The following is a 21396-nucleotide window of genomic DNA, read 5'->3' as shown; positions in this document are numbered from 1 at the left end:
CTTTATCTGCTTTTTAGAGAACGTATATTAAAAATATCTGCCTAGCAGGGGACCCAGCTCACAATAAGTAGGTCCTTCACAAGCATTTGAATATTGAAAGGGTGAATCTGTTTGAACAAGAACTGGGGTCCCCCCCCCTTCACTACAGCCAAAAGAGAAAATAACATCCGTTAGGATTTCCTTTTTATTCCTTCTCTCTCTAGGGAACTGCTCTCCATCCTTCACATGTTGGCTGGATATCACCTTCTTTCTGGTGCCGCCCCCCTTTGCAGGCAGGGCTCTAAGTTCTTCCTGCCCTGCTCTGCCTCTATTATAGCCCCTGTCTCATGCCTTTGCAATTATTTGCACTACTGTCTTCTTCTCCCTGGACCGTGAGCCACTTCAGGACACAACTGTGCCTTTTTCATCTTTGTAACCACAGTGCCCGGTCCACAGCACAGGCCCGGTCCACAGCAGGTTAATAAATGTTTGAATGTCAAAAGAATAAATAAAGCAATTCAGTGTCCCTCATATAAATACCAACCAAACACTTCTTCCTTGAATTCAGTAAGAGGAAAACTTAATATTCTCAATACATTTTTATTGAGTTCCTGCTTTATGCAGAACTCTTTCCTGATGTGACAGAGATCTCGGTTGTCCCTACCACAAAGGAGTCCTACATAAAGTGAAGGAGAAAACATATCTACAGGCCTATTCAAGGTAATCTGGATTCAATGTTCTAATAGCAGTACAGGGAAATGCTCAGGGGAGCCTGGGGATGGAAGAGATTAATTCCAACACGAAGACAGAGGAGGCTTGTTGCTTGAGGTTGACTTTGAATGGACAGAATTTTAACAGACAGATGTGGGGATGGGAAGCAGTCTTTACTTATCTGCGACTCTGAGATTTCTGAGCGCACGAACTGTGTTTTCATCTTTGTATCTACAAATGCCTCCAATGGACCTGGAATATAGTAACTTTTCAGTAGATACATGTTGAAAATCGAGTTTATGAGTCTACAGGTAAATGAAAGACTGGAAAGGATGGTTGAAACAAAACTGGTAAGGACATAGTTCTGTTCGTTATGAGTAGACATAGAATGGTCTTGAGTTGGGGAGGTATGTGATCAGATCAGGTTATCTGTAAAGGATGAGTTAGAGGGGAAAGACATTGGAGACCAGGAAAGCAGCTAGAGGATACTTAAAAGTCAATGAGAAAGTAGATTAAGCAGTGGATGTGGAAGGCACAAGGAAGGGGTGGGGGTCTCTAAGTTGTTTTTTTTGTGAAACTTCTCTATTTTAATATATTTTTTTTTACAAGAGAATAAATAGTTCTCTTGATGACTGCAGACATGCAAAGCTGCCTGGTAGTATTCACAAACATCACAGTAATGGCGGTTCTCCTGATTGGTGTGCAGTCTTCAATAATCATAAAGAGTTACTTGCATGAAACTGCGGTTGACCCAGCAAGACTGCATTTATGCATCCATCATTTTCAGGACTGTTGGCAACCCAGGCATATTTTCCCCAAAGAACCTTGCTTCCTTGTGTCACAATGTCCAATTCACTCACATTCACCTCAGTGACTGGACCTTTGGTAATAACACCCAAAATTGTAAGTGGGAAAGAGGGATTTCTTCTTTACAACAAAAATTGGCAGGCAAAAGGTGGCTTCCAGTTCAGGTTGTGTCATGGGTCTTTTTGAAACGTAAGCCCCTGGGCCTAATGAATCTTTCATATTTAGGTGGTTTCCAAGGAAAGCCATCTCCAATAAAGCAGTCTTTAGTAGCCATCCTCTTCCATGCTTTTTTTCTTTCTCTTTCCTGTTCAAATAACTTTTAACACTTCTGTTTCTCCCTGGTCATGAACTCTGGGTAGAGGGACTTCCCATTTTTCTACTTTCTCTTTCCATTTTTTGTTTAATCTTTAAAAAAATTTTTTTTAATGTTTGTTTATTTATTTATTTGGAGAAAGAAACATAGTGCAAGTGGGAAAGGAGCAGAGAAAGAGGGAGACACAGAGTCCAAAGCAGGCTCCAGGCTCTGGGCTGTTAGCACAGAGCCCAATGCGGGGCTCGAGCTCACAAACTGTGAGATCATGACCTGAACCAAAGTTGGACACTTAACTGACTGAGCCACCCAGGTGCCCCATTTTCTCGTTTAATCTTGTTGGAAAGCACTTCATCTTGGACTGTGCCTCCCTCTCCAGAAGATACGCAGCTACTGCTTCTTTTGAAGTCTTTTCATCATTCTTTTGTTTAGGGTTTCCCTCTTCATGTACCCTGAGTCTTTTTCATTTGTGTTTCCTCGGCATGGTGCTGTTTATGGCAAAGCTTGGTTTTTCGACGAATCATCTTTTTTGCCTTGTTTAAACATTCATGAGCTTTTTCGACCTTCTTTCTGTATCTTTTTCTCATGATAATCCAAAGAATATCCATAGATTTATGGTGTAACTCAATATATTTGTTGTATGGCATGGTGACAGGTGCGAGACTCCCAAGTACAGCTGCCAGGCCAGGAAGAAGCTCTCAATTTTCAGGTGTCAGAGACCCAGGAGCTGACTCCACACAGCCAACGACGGGAAAGGGCAGGATCTTTTGGTTTTGACACTTCTGCTTACTTCTCTTAAAAAAAAATCACTGAAGCTCTAAGAAGGACTAGAATAAAATATGCATTCCATCACTGGTGAAACTTGGAAGACATACATAATCCCAAACCTCAATATATAAAGACAAAAACTACATGGGATGTTGGGAACTGATGTAACAGAGCAGAGAAAGCTTAAAATGAATACAGTTAAGTGTCTTTGGATGGGTGCATTAGTGAGAAGCAATTCTATTCACTTTGAAAACCCAAAAAAGATGAAAATCCCAGGAGTACCAGGTGCATGGAAGTGTGCCATAGTTGAACGGGGGAATAGGTTGGAAGTCTGTAAAAGGATCAGTTAGACCTCCAGACCCCAACTCTGCCTATCCAGGTGACTATCCCTCCCTCACTTTGTTGGAAAGAAGATATTTATTCTTTTTTGAAAAAAATTTTAATGTTTATTTACTTTTGAAAGAGAGACAGACAGAGCACGAGCAGGGGAGGGCAGAGAGAGAGGGAGACACTGAATCTGAAGCAGGCTCCAGGCTCTGAGTGGTCAGCACAGAGCCTGATGTAGGACTCGAACTCACAAACTCTGAGATCATGACCTGATCCAAAGTCAGATGCTTAACCGACCGAGCCGCCCAAGCACCCCGGAAGAGATTTATTCTTGAGAACAACTGAACCAGAGCGCCTCTGAATTCAGAGATACCAGGCATAGCAGAAGGCTTGGCTGAGGTGGTCAACTGAAAAGACAGGAAATGTGTGAAATATGTGAGAGGCTGCATCCTGAATAGTGAGACACACAGTCCCCTACCCTACTCCCTAGATACCAGCTGCCACACTTACACCCTCATGAGAGGAGACTGGATTGTCCTTCTCTGGAGAATCTCAAATTGCCCCAGCAGAAGGAGGAGGAAAAGAGACAGACACACACACATGCATACACACACACGTATATTTCCCCAAGGAAAAAACATCCAGTCCATAGGTTGAACTCCAGCAGTCATTAAGCCTTGCTTAATCACAGAAGACTTCCCATCAGTCTTCCAATCATTTTAGTCTTAAAAATGAACAGAAGTTAAGTGGTCTAGATTTTCAGAAATGTCTACAGCATAAAAATCAGAGAGAAAAGAAAAAAACAAGGAGCAGAAGAAAACGAACTTTAAAGAAAGCAATAATTAGCATCCTCAGAGAAACAAGGATGCTATAAAAAAGAAACAGTAAGAAAATAAGAAAAAGCTCTTGCAAATTAGCAATATAACTAAAATTAAAAATTCAAAAGGATTGGAAGATTAAATTGGAAAAATCCCACTGAAAGTAGGACACAGAGATAAAGATATGAATAATAATAATAATATAGAAAAGACAGGGAAATTGGAGGATTCTACCTCTGATAGCAAACCAGCAGAGTTTGTAGAAAGACAGAACAGAGAAAATGGATAAAACAAAGACATAATTTGATGATATTTTGGAAAACCAAAGTACAAAATATCTAGATTAAAAGTCCAAAAAGTGTTCCTCCCAAAATAAATCTTTTAAAAGTCTGCACCAAGACACATCCTCATGAAATTTCAATATACCAGGGGTAAAGAATTAATAGAAAAATATTCCAGACAAAAAACCAGGTTATATGCAGAAGTTTAGAATTAGAAGCTTCCCTGAAAGCTAGAGGACAGGGGAGAACTACATTCAGTATTATGAAGAAAAATTATTTCCACTCTAGGAATATACAGTTAGTCAAACTATCATGATGTGTGATGTTAGAATAAAGATATTTCAGAATTACAAAAACCTAATTCCATTGTATCATGTCTACAGAAACTACTAGGCAATATGCTCTACCAAACGAGGAAAGAGGAAGCATGAGGTCCAAGAAGGAAAGAAGTGAAAGGAATGCCCAGGTTAGCGAATAGAAGTCTCAGGACAAGAGCTGTGTAGCTGACCTAAACAGTAAACAGTTTATAGAACAGGGAGATTTAAAGTTCGGAAGACAACTCTCTGGTGGAGGGGGGGAGGGGCAGGAGAGAGAGAGAGAGAGTGTGTGTGTAAATGATACCACACTGCATTTGAGAAGTTGCTGGAAGAAATGGGGAGATTGAGCCAGTCATTAGTAGATTGAATACTAAGAGAATGGGGGAAAAATGAAGGCAACTATGAACCATGTGAACACTAAAGTTGAACCAGGAAATGGGAAAAAAAGAAGGCAACTATTAACCGTATGAAAAACCAAAGCTGAACAAGGAAGCAGCCATAACAGTATACTATGTGACACAGCAGTAAATAGCTTTTACATGGTTCTAATTAGGGAGCTATTGAATACTGATTGAAATGAAATTGTGAGATAACTACACAGATAAAAAGATAAAAGAGGAGAAATCATATAGCGTGGTTGGGGGAGTCTGAGAGAGCTAAGTAATCATTCATTGTCAGAGGACCTCAATACATAATAACTGGTATTCAAGAATCAAGAAAAAGCAGTACAATCTTATTATTTAGAGTCATAAAGGTAAATGCTAGAAGAAATGACTAAAAGACGACTGGTTACAACTTGAATAGACTACTATGTATGGTGGTTGTGTATTTCACAACTCACAGTGTTTAAATGGTACCCCCAAAGTTGAGTTTTGCACAATCAGCACAGCCTTATGCTGCAGTTCTGCCTCTTAGGAGAGGACCAAGCACTGGGGCAGGTTGATGTGAGAAGGGGACTGCTCTATCGAGTTAGAAACATTTTAGCCATATTTGCCTTTTAAAATTATGTGTTTGCGGGGCTCCTGGGTGGCTCAGTCAGTTAAGCATCTGACTTCGGCTCAGGTCATGATCTCACTGTCTGTGAGTTTGAACCCCGCGTTGAGCTCTGTGCTTACAGCTCAGAGCCTGGAGCCTGCTTTGGATTCTGTGTCTCCTCCCTCTCTCTCTGCTCCTCCCCTACTCGCACTCTGTCTCTCTCTCTCTCTCTCCAAGATAAATAAATGTTAAAAAAAATTGTTTTTAAATAAATAAAATTATGTGTTTGATTTTTTTAAAAGCTAAAATAAAAAAGAGAGGAGAGTACAGATTTGAGACATACTTCTGAAATAGCTCATTGGGATTTGGCAGCCTCTGAGGGATACACAAACGAAGGGGAGACAGTAAAGATTGTGGAGAATAATCAGTTAAATAGGGAGGAGAGAAAAGAAAGGAACTTAGTGTCATAGACATCAGAGGAAAGAGTTACCAGAGGAGGGAATGGCCAACAGCGCCACATGCTGGTGAGGGGAAATTACGGGCTCTGGCATCAGAAGTCCTGGGCAAGAGTCTCATCAGCTCCACCGCAGTCCAAGTGGCTATTTCCCCCACTTATGAGGTATGAGGTGCTTTGAGGATACCAACCTCACATCACCCTTTTTGCTCCTGCTTTGATGAAATACAGAGTGACAAGAAGGCTGGAGTAAGAAATCCTTTCAAGCCCCCAGTTTTGCATCTTGGCAATACCCTCCTCGAACTAATCAAAGTATTACCTGGGGAAAAGGGCAGCGCTGTTGAAAATTAATTTTACTTTCAAAGTTATATTAATTATTTCCAAGGCCCTGGGGAAGAAGTTTTCCTTTTAAATTTGACCCTTCCTTGATGTTGGGATTTCTGAGGCTCCTGGAGAATCCCCTGGAAACTCTCTGGCCCTGAGGAGTAGCTACAAGGGACCAGGCAGCCAAAATCTCCTTCCTGCTAAAGGACTCCAGCGGCAAGATGGGCATCCCCTCCCCCCCCCCAGGACCAGACACAGAACAGGGGCATGAGAGTGGTACTGTCTCAACCCAGTCCCGGCCTGGTTTTCAGAGAAGAGACTGGATCTGGAGCCTGGAGGCACTAAGCCTGGAGCCCGAACCCACGAAGGAGCGAGAAATATCTGGGAGGAGGAAGAATCTGGAGTGGAGTGCTGTTCCAAGGTCACCAAAATCCCTATCCTCCTCGCAGGCCCCCTTACAGTGACCAGACCCTATAAAGCCACACGGGGCTGTTAAGGAAGTCGCGACCTGACTGGATTCTGGGATCTGTCAGCCCCAAGGGAACGTCCCCTACTTCATTTCCTGTTTGGCTTCATAGAATTCAAGACCAACATAAAAAAAAGAAAGAAAGAAAACCGTTTCAGAGAGCATACTCTATGCCAGGGATTATTTTCGGCACTTTATTTACATGAACTTTTGTACGGATGAGGAAAATAAGGTGCAAAGGGGTTAAACAACTTGTCTAATGGTAGAGACAGGCCAAATATTAGAGGCAGGCCCCCTGGAACACTAGACTCTTTAGCATGTCCCCAGGATCCTCAGCCACCAGTTGAGTAGAGGCTCCTCCCCTCCTCAAAAACCTGCAGTGACTCCCACTGACTTTTGAGTATCCAAGGTTCTTCACCATACTTTCCTTCCTTTCTAATGTCATCTACACTATATCTAGCTATACCCCAGATGTACCTGCTACACGGAGCTTGTCACTCTTCTGAACGGCCCTGGAATCTCACACCTTTGGGCTTTGGCTAATGCCATTCTTTCATCCTACAGTGAAAAGTAGGAGAGTGATGGCAAATAGATGGAATGTGGAATTAAATTGATCTACATCTGGCTAGTCTCTTTCCAGCTGTAACAGAGTGCTAGCTGTCTTCTGGATATCCACTCTCCTTATATTTAGAAATAACAGAACTTGACTTTTGGATGGACACATTATTATCTAAAAGACTGTGTGATCATGTGACTAACTTTTAGCCAATGATAGCTAGGTGAAAATGTGCAGAGTTAGAAATAGTTGTCCTTTCTTCCTCCTTCCTGCTCTTTGGAGTGTAGGTGTGATATCTGGAACTCCAGCAGCCATCTTGCACCACATACCAGGGATGATGGAGCAGAGAGCCTAAAAAGTCCTAGGCCTATGGTGACCATGTAACGGTCATGTCAGCCCTGAATTACCTGCGTTTGGACTTCTATCTCTTTTAAGCTTCCATATTTCAGGTGTTTGTTATTGGTAGTTCATCCTAACCTTATGATATACTAGCTTGCAACACTGGGGATATTCCTTACCTTTCTTGGTCTAAACCTCAGCAGTGAAACGGAGAGAATTATACCACTTGGTAATGGTCGAAAATAAATGACATAACATGAAAAAATGCTATATGTGCTGGCAGGCTGGGGAGAGATAATTTTTGGGAAGGGGAGCATTTCAGGGTTGAGAAAGTCATGCCACACCTGTTCCTACCTACTTCCCTGAGTCAAGCCCTCTGAGTTATACTTCACCCAGTCCCTGGGTGGCTTCATACTTGAGTAAGGAGGCAGTGGACCAGGTGGCCTTCGGGGCCCATCCAAAATTTAAATGAAGAAGAAGTTTCTCTACATTGACTGTTGTCCATGTTCATGGACAGTCCTGGTGGATTAGGGCCCCCTTTCTCTAGATACCACATGAAGACCATGCCATTTCTCTTTACAAACATTCCAGCCACCATACATCTGTATACATTGTCTCTCTTTCTCCTCCTCTGCTTCTCTCTCTCCCTTTCTCTTTGTCTTCTCTTTGCCCCTATCTCTGCTGCTCTCTCCCTGTGGGACTGAGAGGGATGTAAGAGACAGTCAAGAAATGAAGCAGAGCAAGGCTCTTTGGGAAGGTGTGCTGAAGAACTTCTAAATAGGCTAAACCTGAACTGGTTAAACACACCTCTTTTGGGGTTTAACCACAGCAGCACTTGTTCGTTTTAAAGGTTCCAAGCACTTTCAATCAATGTCTCATGACAGCTTCTTCCTTTGACTGAAGTGCCCCCTTTTCTTGGTTTGCTTGACAAACTTCTGCTCTTTCCTTAAAGATTCAGCTTAAATGTCACCTTCTCTAAGAAGCATTTTTCTGGCCCAGTTAGACAATAAACCATATGGAGGCAAGATTGGCATCTTGTCATGAAAGCGAATAGCCTTCCTAGATGTGTGTCTGAAGAGAAGTCTGCTCTAAGTTAGCTAGAAGATGAGCCAAGGGAACATCTGTAGGGATGGCCACAACGCCCCCATGTTAACAAGAAGCCATCTGGGGTCCCAGTGAGTTGCCAACTGAATGATCATGGACTCGGTGCCATTGAGCATGGCCATGATAAATTTAGCAGAGAGGAAGAAAAATAAAGCAGGTGAAACTCTGGCCCTAGCCTTAACAATTCTCAACAGGACATTCAGAGAACCTTTAACTTCACTCAGTGTACCCTTCTTGATGCGTCCTTCAAGAAAAACTGATTACAGTGGTCCTCCCTTACCCGCGGGCATATGTCCCAAGACCCCCAGTGGGTGCCTGAACCTGCAGGTGGTACCAAACTCTACATACACTGTGTTTTTTCTTATATTTACATACCTGTGATAAAGTTTAATGTATAAATTAGGCACAATAAGGAATTACCCACAAGAAAATGGCACAATTATAACAATACGCTGTAATAAAAGTTGTGTGAATGTGGTCTCTCTCTCTCTCTTTCTCAAAGTATCTTATTGTCCTGTACTCACCCTTCTTCTCGTGACGATGTGAGATGGAAAATGCCTGCATGATGAGATGAAGTGAGGTAGATGACGTAGGTGTTGTGATGTGATGTTAAGCTACTACTGGCCCTCTGATGTGTAGTCAGAGAAGGAGGATGTGCTTCCTGACTGCAGTTCACTGCAGGTAGCTGAAACTGTGGAAAGCAAAACCGCAGGCAAGCGGTGGGGGGGGGGGGACTCCTGTAAAACATATGTGCCTCGGGAGCTGAAGAATTAATTTGTTAAGCAGTCGCAGCTAAATGCCCGAGGATTGCTGCACAAACAAGTGACTTTGGTTGTAGCACAGGTGACCTTCCTTTAGCCTTTAATTAGATGTCCGAGATCATCATCTATAAAAGGTATGCCTAATTCATGATATTAATGCCATTTAAAATGTCTTCATTGTGGTAAAAATCTGCATAATATAAAATGTACCACCTTCGCCATTTTCAAGTGTTGGTTTCAGTAGTGTTAAGTACATTCACACTGTTGTGCAAACATCACCACTCTCCATCTCCAGAACTCTTTTTATCTTGCAAACCTGAAATCTATACCCATTAAATAATAACTTCCCATTCCCTGCTCCCCCCAGCCCCTAGCAACTGCCATTCTATTTTTTGTCTCTGTGAATCTGATCACCTGGTGCCCCATACAAGTGGTAGCACACAGTGTTTGTCCTTTTGAGACTGCCTTATTTCACTTGGCATAATGTCCTCAAGATTCATACATATTGTAGCATGTGTCAGAATTTTTAAGACTGAGTAATATTCCCTCATCTATGTATACCACATTTTGTTTTTCCACTCATCCTTTGATGGACACATGGGTTGCTTCTGTGTTTCAGCTTATTGTGATTAATGTTGTTATGAACATGGCATACCAGTAACTTTCAGGCTCTGCTTTTGATTTTTCTAGAATATACGCCCAGAAGTGGAATTTCTAGATCATATGGTAATTCTAATTACCCCACCAACATAGCACAGGGCTTGAATTTCTTCAAATCCTTGCCAACATTTGTTCGCCCTTCCTCCCTCCCTTTCTCTGTTCCTCCCTTCTTCCCTTCCTTCCTCCCTCCCTCCCTCTGTTCCTTCCATCCTTCCTTCCTTCTTTCCTTCCTTCCTTCTTTTCTCCCTTCCTTCCTTCCTTCCTTCCTTCCTTCCTTCCTTCCTTCCTCCCTTCCTTTCTCCCTCCCTCCCTCCCTTCCTTCCTTCCTTTCATTTTGATAGCAGTCATCCTAATAGGTATGAGGTGATATGATTTTGATTTGCATTTCCCTAGAAACTAGTGATGTTGGGCATCTTTTTGACATTGTAACATATATAAGAAAGCATTATCTTTCTATTTTCTTTGTTGTAATAGGGATGTGTGGGTATCATGCCAGTGTTATCAAATCGCTGGTATGCAATATTTTAAAAGTCCAAAATGCATTTCAGTTTATCTGACTCCATTTGGATGATGCTATTAGATCTATCAAAATCACATTCTAACTCCTCCAACTCTTAGAGAAGTGAAAGGCTTGTTTTGCAAAAGCATCAATAACCAGGGGTCAATGTCAAGATCATGTAACTTTTCTCATAACCAATTCCTGTCCAAGGAAGATATAAGAGGCACACTTAGATGCTCTTCTGTGGCTTTGAGTTTTTTCTTTTTGTTTTTGTTTTTTGTGGGTTTTTTTTTTTTTTGGCAAAGAGAAGTCTAAGATAAATTCATTTGAAAAATTCCTGGATGGCCTTTTGAGATTTCTGCTTTACATATGTTTTTCCCTGTCAAGCAAGGCACCAGGAGGGTAAGTACTATATTTGCTAGAACACAGTGTGAATAAAATATTTTTAAGGTAATGGCAACCTATTCAGAGCAGATCAGAGAAGAAACCTCTCCTCTGAGGCATCCAAGTTTTAAAAGATTCTTTGACAGTAATAGCTCAAATGGAGCTAGAAAAAACACCTGGTGCATTTATTGCCAGTCCCCTGACCTCCCCAGCATAATCATAAGTACAGAGGGGCAACAAGGGAAGCTATGTAAAGATAAGTGAGGGGTAACATGTATACTTTTTACTCAGACCAGAGCAAAAAAAAAAAAAAAAAGGTTTAATCACAATATACACTATTGATAGAAATTTAAGTTCCCCTGAGATTTATTCCACGATCTACCATTTAGTACTGCTGTCTTTAAAGGAAAGTAAGTTTGGCAAGGATTTTTGTTTGTTTGTTTTAGGTTAATAAATCTATCTCTGAAAGAACTGTCCATGGGGATCCATTCATTCTCTAAAAACTTGAAATATGGACTTTCTGGAATCACTGCTGATCCTGGTGTTTAGGTCTCTTGAGATGCTATTTGAGCTGGGGAATAAATTAAGTATTATCATCAGTAGAAGTCTGTTTGAGTAGACGGGGCAGTATCAACAGGAAGACAGAGGATCTGTATCTTCCCAGGGACATGAATCAAGGCCAGATGAAAGGAATTCTGTTCACCATGCTGCGGAGCACAGCTTGACTGAGATAAGGGTGGCTCATCCACTCCTTTGATCCACTCCTATCAAAATCTCACTCCCCCTTTTTTCTTGACAGTCACAAAAATTAAATGGCCCACACCCATGAAAAAAAAGAGTGTTCTAAGATGAAAGGTTCGTACAGGCATGTTATTTTGTGGGCAACAAGGGGTTGACCTTCGAAAGCATGCTTTAGACTACACTCTGGATCCACTGGGGGAGTCCATACACTAAAAATACAGCATCTGCCCTTTTCAGTATCCCTTGAGTGGTTCCAATTGCTCTACTTGACTCAAGCATTTAAAATCCTTCAGCAAAGGACTTTAAAGCCCTCAGAAAACCTAATATACCAGAGGGCTTCCCAGAGGAATTGGCCACGTTGCAAATGAGGACTTTCAGTTCATAAGGAGCAACACACACATACATTACCACAACCGCTGCCACCACCCTAGCCTTCCTATAAAGTAGTGCAGCACAGGGATGGGGGTGTCCACAGGGCAAATACTTAGCAGTCAGAGCCAGAGGTTGACATTCTGGCCACACTGCCTCTTAGCTGTGTCTCTGGGCATGTTCCTAAAACTCTGTAAACCTCAATTCCCTCATCTGTAAAATGGCAATAGAAAGGATATATGTTAACTAGTTTTCTTATGAAGATTAAATGTGATTATTCACATAAAGCATCTAGAACTAGGATGGGTACACGCTAAATTTCTAATAATTGTTACCTGTTATTATCATTATCAATTTATTATTATATGATTTACCTCTTTCTCCCAGTGAACAATCATAGCCCACATCTGCCTGGCCCTATTCCTTTGGTCTAAGGTAGAGTCTTTCCAACCAGTTCCTGGAAATGGGGTATCCTCAGGGTGCCAACATGGTCCCCTGAGTCAAGGTAAGACTTCCTGGGGACCCAGCCAAGGAGAAATTCCTCGGGAACTTCCTAGAGTGAGAAGGTGATTCAAGAGCTGGGAAGTGTCTCTCCCTAAAACTATGAGGGCAGCCCCTCAGTCAGGTTGAGCAGTAATGGTCTCAGACCAGAGGAGGATTTACAATGAAGTTATAAAATTTAGCTGTGGGGCCTCTCACTTACATAGGACCCTTCCAAGGTCCTGGGAAATGCCTGCTAATTTTTTATTATTTTTCTGAAAGGGGTCCCCCAAATTATAAAATCTTTAGGCTTTACCAAACCTGAATCCACCCCTACATAGGACTTATTAAGGGAAGACAACACATTTTTGAGGGGACCTATCAATGGATCCAACATAACCCGGATAAAAGCCATTTATAAGAGAAGTTGGTGTGCTGGTATTTTGGCCTAGGCCTATGATTCTCCACTTTGGAGGGGCAACGTAAATGTGTCAGAATGATCAGATTTGCTTTCTCAAATTACATACACTTGGTGGGGAGGGGGCTTCTCAAGTTTTCTCTCCAGATAATTTTCATACACTGACAAGTTAGCTGGCCATCAGTGGACTGGATTGGCGGGGGCTACCCCCCTAGGATATGGGAACCTGGATGGATGCTGTAGTACGCACTCAGATCCCCCACCCCACCCCACCCCAGGATCTTCACCTGTTGACAGTACAAACCAAGTCCCCCCACTCCCAGCATTTCCCTCACGAGAAGAAACTTCCTGCCCAAGATTTCACCTCCAGGTACACACGGAGTTCTAGTGAATGAAGGCTCAGTCCCCAGGCTCAACTGCATTCTAGTTCAACTTCTCTTTCTCTCCCCTATCCTGCTCTGACTGCCCTCCCCCATAACCCCCCTGAATGCAAATCTCTGCCTCAGAGTCTGTTTCCCAGGGAACCTGACCCATGACAGACCTCAACCTCATTTGCCTCCCCTGCACCCTTCCCAACACCCCTTACACAGCATCCGAGAAGAAAAGCATGGACAACTATCAGAAATATGATCAAGTTGTGATGAGCACAGCATAGATATATGAGGTCAGCCATATGAACCCCTAGGTAAAACAGATTAAATTATAGGAGTAAAAAGGATTAGGTGGAGATGGCTTTAAACTAAAATAAAGCAAAAAGCTTACAGATGAAAGAAACACACGTTAGACTGGATGAGATAGACAAGGTTCAAAATAAAAGATAAAAGACTAAAAGCTGAGATTCTTGCAAAGTAAAAACAAATAAGAGATGAAGATTTCAATGAGAAGCTAAAAACTCAGCACATGAAAAGCTCAAAACACACACAGGGAAGACTGAACGATTAGGAATAAAATTCAAGAGCTAAAAGATACAAGAAAAGGAGAGTTTAGGATGGTTTAAAAATAAAAGCAAGCTCCTCAAAAGGATAAACATAGAAAATAGCATGTGATCCGGAAATCCCACTTCCAGGCATACACCCAAAAGAATTGAAAGCAGGGTCCCGGACGGATACTTGTGCACCCATGTTCACAACAGCACTATTCACAACAGCCCCCAAATGGAAACAACACAACCGTGGATAAACAAAACGTGGGATGTGCGTACAACGGAATACTATTCAGCCTTCAAACGAAAGGAAATTCTGACACATGCTCCCACATAGATGAACCCTGACGACATTAGGTTGAGTGAAAAAAGCTTGCTACGAAATGACCTACCATGTGACTCCAGTTATATGCGGTACCTAGGGTAGTTAAATTCGCAGAGACAGGAAGCAGAATGGTCGTTACCAGGGGCTGGAGGGCAGGGCATGGGGAGCTGTTCAGTGATGCGGAGTTTCAGTTTGGAATGACAAAGAAGTTTTAGAGGTGGGCAATGGTGACGGCTGCACAACAATGTGAATGTTGTACTGAATACCGCTGAATTATACACTTGAAAAGTATTAAAATGGGAAGTTTTATGCATATTTTGCCACAACAAAACAATTTCTCGGGGCACCTGGGTGGCTCAGTCGGTTGAGCGTCTGACTCTTGATTTTGGCTCGGGTCATGATCTCGTGGTTTGTGATTTCAAGCTCCGTGTCAGGCTCTGTTCTGACAGCACAGAGTCTGCTTGGAATTCTCTCTCTCCCTTTCTCTGCCACTCCCCCACTCATGCTCATTCATGCTCTCTCTCCCTCTCTCTCTCTCTCAAAATAAATAAGTAAACTTAAAAAATGCTCCCCCAAAATAAAAGCAAAAAGTTTATAAATCAGAGAAACATATAGTTAGCTAAAAAGGAAGAGAAAGCAAGATCCTGGCTAAGTGGGCAAGCACGGGCTTGGAGCGGGGCTCTGTGAGAGCGGCAGGTGCAGTGCCCTTCCCGGAAGAGCTGGGGTGCCACGCGATGCCCCTGCTCTTACCCCACACCACACCCGTGTTCTGGACATGAGGTGGGTCTTCCAGCAACAGGGAACATGCAATCTCCTGAAAACTTCTCAGGCACTCGCCATACTGCATGTGAAAAAGAGGAAGCGCGCCTCAGAGTAGGGAGAAACTCCTCAGAACAGAAAAGGGGAGGAGAGAGTCAAAGCCGAGATGGATACTTGGGATACTTGGAACTCACCCACGTATTCTGACCGGCACTTTTGGGGCAGTGGTTATTTTAAGCTGTGTCTGAAGGAAGTCTTTCCCGTGAGTTGGAAGGGAAGTCTTGGCAGCTATCCCTGGGTTTTCCCGACAATTGTCCCCTCTTTCCTGACATTCTTCCAAGCCCGTAGTTCCAGCACTGAGACTCCATCTCACCAGGAGACTTGGGCTATGAAAATACCCCCAAGGAGGAAACTGCTTTTCCGGGTATGGAGGAAGTGGAAAGGCAAGAGTGACCTGGATTGTACCTGGTTCTGTTCCCACGTGAACAGCTGCCAAGGCTTCCCTCCCAGCCGCAGCCAATGCCAATGTTACTCTTCACCCCCCAAAAATCTAGATTTTCCAGGTCATCCTAAAGTAATTCCATTTGTAATGTTACCTTAAGATTCAGCGATTTATTTGTCCACTTGGTTGGTCTTTCATTCTACAAATATCTCTGCCAGAAATATTTATGGAGTGCCTAATATGTAACACTATGCTAGTGTCGTGGTAGGAATCTTAGCGGGATTGATTCAAGCACAAACACTGTCATTTTAGAGGTGAGGATATAAGCCTAGAATTGCTTTCTCCAATACGATAGCCACTAGCCACATGTGGCTATTTCAATTTAAATTAATTAAGACTGAAAAGCCAGTTTCTGAGTCATATGAGTCACGTTTCAGTTCCTCAATAGACTCATGACTGTTGACCACCATATTGGACAATGCAGGTCTAGAACATTTCCAAAGGTTCGTCTGGATTCTAATGGTCTAGAGAGTTGGGTGAATTGCCATGGCTCATGTGGCTATTCAATAGTTCAAATCAAACTCTGTGAACAGACATCATTTTCCACTTACATTTTTCCCAAAATAAGAATGAGACAGAATTGTTCTAGTTGTAAAAACAAAAATACTTGGAAGAAAACAGAACAAATCTATATCTATATCATCTATATCTATATCTATATATCTATAGATATCTATATCTATATCTATAGATATATCCATATCTATATCTAAGGGTATCTAGGTAGTTGATTTCAGTTAGAGTGAAATAACCAGCTGTTTGAATGCTTTTATTTATAAAACAAGTCATTAAAAGCATTGAAAATGCGGCTTCAATGACTACCAGGGAGTCATGCGCCTGTTCTGATTATGGAAGCCCTGCTCTGACCACGGTAGATGCAGACCACACGGATCCATTCCTGCTGGAGCCTGGTGGATCCACAGGCTGCTGGACCATTGAGAACTTCCGTGGAGGGCAGTGGCTGGGGACAGAGGTTTGAGTCCTGCCTCCAGCATTTGAACAAGTTTCATAATTTCTCCGAGAATCCGAATCCTTACCTCTGAAATGAGTGTAATACTACCAACCTGGGAAGGCCATTTTGAAGGTCGAATGGGATGATTTATATGGATGCACCTCAAACACTTTAAAACATTAATCAGATATTCTTGTTAAAGTGCCATTCCTGTCACCCTGGGGCTGCACACACTCACCCCTCTTCTTGCTGCTTCATAATTGAACCCTACCACACCATTTCTCAGACTTTGTGGGTGATGTTTCCATCTGTGCAGAGAGTTTGATGCATGGCTCTGACAACAGAAGTAGAAAAGGCCCCATTCTGTATTATTGTTAGTGTTGTTATTTTTGAGTATCAAAAGCAACATTATTGGCAAACAAAATAACCCATCAGCTGAGATTACTTCAAGGGGCCAGATGACTAGCTTACTGCTGTCTCTGACTAACCATCTGCATCTACTAGGGAAAGACTGGATTATCTTTTTCCTTATGACAGCTATTGATTTGTTCCTATAGTGGGGGGGGGCCACGCTGAGAGGCAGTCATGGTATTTGGCCAGTTTTTCTGAAGGAAGATTCTCTGAGTAGAGATGGGGCCATACCATCAGACATAAACAAATATGTGAACTAGTAACAAGTGCCCCTAACTCCGTGCAATGGATTACAATGATTGGCCTGAAAGGATGTGTCATAAAACAGAATGGTAGTGTGGCCCCCACGCTGTTCATACAGAGGACAGCCTTTATTATTTGTTCCTTTTGGAGTCTGTGTCATAACAAGAATAGTCACAAGAATAACAATCACCACTGCCATGTATTGAGCACTTAACCATGTGCCCTTCGAGTACATTATCTCATTTAATTTCATAGCATAACATTTAATTTTACAGAATACAGAGGTAGGAGCTATCATTATTGTCATATTTACAGATTAATAAACTGAGTTTTTGAAATAATGCATTTTTTTGCATTTGAAATCAATGCAAGTGCATCGATTAGGCACTTGTACCTTTTCTCGGTTAAAAAAAAAAATAACCAAAGACGTGGTACTGTCAAACACAACTTCTGGTCACCACAAGACATCTAGTGTTGCCAGTCAATGCAATGCTAGTCAAAGCAGAAAAACCTGACGTTGTGGTTAGCTTATAGATCTTTATGGTAGGCAAACATAACCATTTCAACCAAGCTTTTTGAAATAATAAAAAAGCCCCTGTGAGATCATCTAGAGGTCTGTGTTCACTGGGCCAGGGACCATTGGGACCTGAAAGGGATGACTGATCTGACCAAAATTCATCATCAGAATTCCCTTGCATCATCATAAGACTGCAGAACACTCAAAACATTTTTCCAGCTTGAAAGCAAATTTATTGAATCTTCAGACTGAATTACATATTAGACAATGCTTATTTTCCCCTCTCTAATGTTAGAATTTATTTAAGGCAAGTATTGGCATCAGCTAGAACAATTCCAGGGCTCTGTCTTGGGTCCTGTCCTCTGCTCTGTTTACCCTGAGTAATTTCATGACATCCTCAGGCTTTGAAATCCATCTACGGGCCAATGATTCCCAAATCCACCTCTCTCTCCAAGCCTGACATCTTCCCCAAGTTCCGGATGGCTTGGACTCTGTCTAGCAGGTATCTCAAGGTGACAAGTTCAAACAGAGCTCTTGACCTCCCCTTGTCCCCAAATCTGCTCCTTTGTCATCTTCCCTACTTCAACAAATGGTGGCGACCTCCAACAAGGAACTCAAGTCAACCCCTCATCATGCCTGAGTTCACTCTTTCCACGTCACATCCAATATCACTTCCAAATACATCCCACAAGTCTGTCCCCTCTTCCATCTTCCCTCCTCCTGCTCCCTGTTCCAAATCAAGCCAGCATCATCTCCCTGGACTGGCCCAAGAGCTTCCTCTTATCTATGCTTCTACCCCCAGGCACTTCGAATCAATGGGTGATAGATAGCTATTTGGTCTTTGTCTTCCAATTAAAAATGCGAGGAAGTGAACAGAAATGACAGAAGGAAGGGTCTAAAGTAGACTTAAATATAAAAATAATTTCTTGTCAAAACAGCGTATTCTTATGTGTGTTGGGGGGGGTGGTATTGACTGGGAAGAAGCATGAGGGAGACTTCTGGGCTGCTAGAAATGTTCTATATCTTGATCTGGGTGGTGGTTGTGTGGGTGCATACATACATGCATATGTTATACCTCAGTTTTTAAAAGTTAAAAAAAAAAAAGAAAGAAAGAAAAAGGAAAGAACTTCTTGCCAAGATTCTAAAGACAGTTTGGCAGCACATAAAGGGATGTTGTGGAATCTACTTTCCTGGCTTTCTTTCAGAATGGGACGGAGTCCTAGCAGCCTGGGGGTGTTCAGCGCCTAGAATTAAAGAGATGTAATCAGAAATCACATTTGTTCCGCTTAATTCTACCCTTGGCCCTGCGCTAGGTGCATCATGATGAATATTTAATGTGTCGCTTAGCATTTCGTCACAGAAGAGTATTTAAGGACATGATGAATAATTAAGATGCTGAGTGGAGAAATGTCTGAGAGTATCCTGCCTGGGCCATTCTCACTGTGGAACCAAGTTGGGGTCGGAAGCAGCCATCTGCTTCTCAGGCCTTTCCTGGATATGCCCAAATGTCACCGTATCCCTCAGCTTCAGAAAGAAGCCAGCCCAAAGCAAACCAGGCTCTGGTGATAAAAGAATGTCTCAGAAATGTGCATTTAGGGAGGAACCCAGCAACACAGCCTGTGCCACCCCAAAGAAGCCAAATCGACTAACGGCTTTCCTTCTCTGTACCTACTGGCCAACGAAGGGACAAGCTGACCAAATGGCTGGCATGCGGCTGAGCAGACACGACAGAGGGGTGCTGTCATCCACATGCAGGTGCTGTGCTTGCCAGATCAGGTGGGGCCGGTGTGCAGGGGGTGGGAGCTGGGCGTGTGGCATGAGTGCACCAGTTACTGCAGGCCCCTGCTGAATCCCCTGCTTCCTAGGTGTGTGGCTTTGGGCACACTGTTGAATCTCTCTGTGCCTGAAGTACCACAGGCAACAGAACCAATCTCATCAGGCGGTTTTAATGATTTTCGATGTTAAGACGTGGAATGAAAACAGTCCTGGAATAAGACATGATTTTTACAGATACGGAAACTACAGGTTAAGTTAAATAATCTTCTGCTAGGAATAGGTCACAACCTTGAGTCCATCTGATCCTAAGCCTGTGTTCTTTTATTTTTGAGAGAGAGAGAGACAGAGACAGAGTGCAAGCTGGGGAAGGGCAGAGAGAGAGGGAGCCCCAGAATCCGAAGCAGGCTCCAGGCTCTGAGCTGTCAGCACAGGGCTGACATGCAGGGCTCAAACTCATGAACTGTGAGATCACAACCTGAGCCAAAGTCAGATGCTTGACCGACTGAGCCACCCAGGTGCCCCACCCAAGCCGGTGTCCTTAACCACTACTCTGTGTCCCCTCCATGAAGGCACTGATTCCTGACAGAGGCATACTGGGCAACAGGAGGCAGGGGCAGGCTGACACTCTGTGGGGAACAAAGTGAGGCCTCCTGACACCCATAATAGCGCCTCATGTGATCCAGGCTGGAGGGCATACGAATGTGATCTGGAGAGCTAAATTCTTATCCTGGCCCTGTCACTTCCTAGCTGTGTAACCTTGAGCAGGTCGCTCACCTCCTGGCCTCAGATGCCTCACCCGTGCAGCACGGAGCTGGATCCCCTGACCCGGACATTCCCCGGTTCAGACTCCCTGCAGGCTGTGCTGCCCGTAGCTGGGACTCTGGCCCAAGAGGTGGCTGTGCTGGGGGTGCGGAGGCTGAAGGCTGCTGCTGTGTGGGTATGTTTGAAGGCACCTCCAATGACAAATGTGTCTGAGCAATCGTTCTGCTGTCCTCGCCAACATTGATTTTTCCAAGTACGGGATCAATGCACTGCTGAGATGGAGAGGGCAGAGTACGCGGTGTTCTTCCCTGAGACCACAGAGGGCAGGCCCTTGCACAGCGGTCTGCTTCGGGAGCCTGACTTTGTGGCTTACCCTGGGGCTCCTGCAGGCCCGGCAGAGAGGGGTGTGGGGGGGAGAATTAGAAAGCCCTGTTTTCTCCAGCTTGGAGTCCAGGAACACATGCCACCTGACTTCCAGCCTCAGCTTCTCTACTTCCTGCCTCTGGAACCCCGAGTCAGTTCGTCTCAGGGCCTCGGCTTCCTAATCTATCAAAGAAGACAACCGTATCTAAGGCGAGTTTGGGGTAGTAAGGGGTACATGGAAGCTCCTTGCGCACTGTCAACTTCATGAGGTGGGTGTGGTCTTCCCTTCTGTGGGAAGGTCCCAGTGCTCAACAGAAACCATTCACAAATACCTCCAGAGTGTTATGCTAAGTGAAATAAGTCATACAGAGAAAGATACCATATGTTTTCACTCTTATGTGGATCCTGAGAAACTCAACAGAAGACAAAAAAAAAGAAGTTACAGAGAGAGAAGGAAGCAAACCATAAGAGACTCTTAAAAACTGAGAATAGGGGCGCCTGGGTGGCTCAGTCTGTTCAGCGTCCAACTTCAGCTCAGGTCATGATCTCACGGTCGGTGAGTTCGAGCCCCACATCAGGTTCTGCGCTGACAGCTCAGAGCCTGGAGCCTGCTTCGGATTCTGTGTCTCCCTCTCTCTCTGCCCCTCCCCTGCTCATGTTCTGTCTCTCTCTGTCTCAAAAATAAATAAAAACATTTAAAAAAATTTTAAAAACTGAGAATAAACTGAGGGTTTATAGGGGAGGGAGGGGAAAGTAGGTGATGGGCATGGAGGAGGGCACCTGTTGGGATGAGCACCGGGTGTTGTATGGAAACCAATTTGACAATAAATTTCATATTAAAAAACTACACAAACACCTCCAGCCTCTGGGATGGAAACCAAAAGCTTCGGTTTCTCAGGAGTACAGTTCTGCCACAGCGGCGGGAATATCTAAGAGTATAGCCATGACTTTCTACTTAACACCCAAAGCAGGGTCTGGGTGAGGAGCATGTACATCCATACGAAAGACTGAACCCA

At 43.4% G+C, this 21396-nt stretch overlaps 1 pseudogene; it reads right to left on the bottom strand.

The window, feature by feature from the left end:
• Positions 1 to 1406: 1406 nt before the first annotated feature.
• On the bottom strand, positions 1407 to 2454 carry LOC124514281 (ribosome biogenesis protein NSA2 homolog; annotated as a pseudogene).
• Between the last annotated feature and the right edge of the window lie 18942 nt (positions 2455 to 21396).

Source organism: Lynx rufus, unplaced genomic scaffold, assembly GCF_022079265.1.
Source record: "Lynx rufus isolate CCGP_SWC_20201006 ecotype Redwood Valley unplaced genomic scaffold, mLynRuf1.p SCAF_2, whole genome shotgun sequence".
Taxonomy (NCBI): Eukaryota; Metazoa; Chordata; class Mammalia; order Carnivora; family Felidae; genus Lynx; species Lynx rufus.
This window is presented reverse-complemented; position numbering and strand designations above follow the sequence as displayed.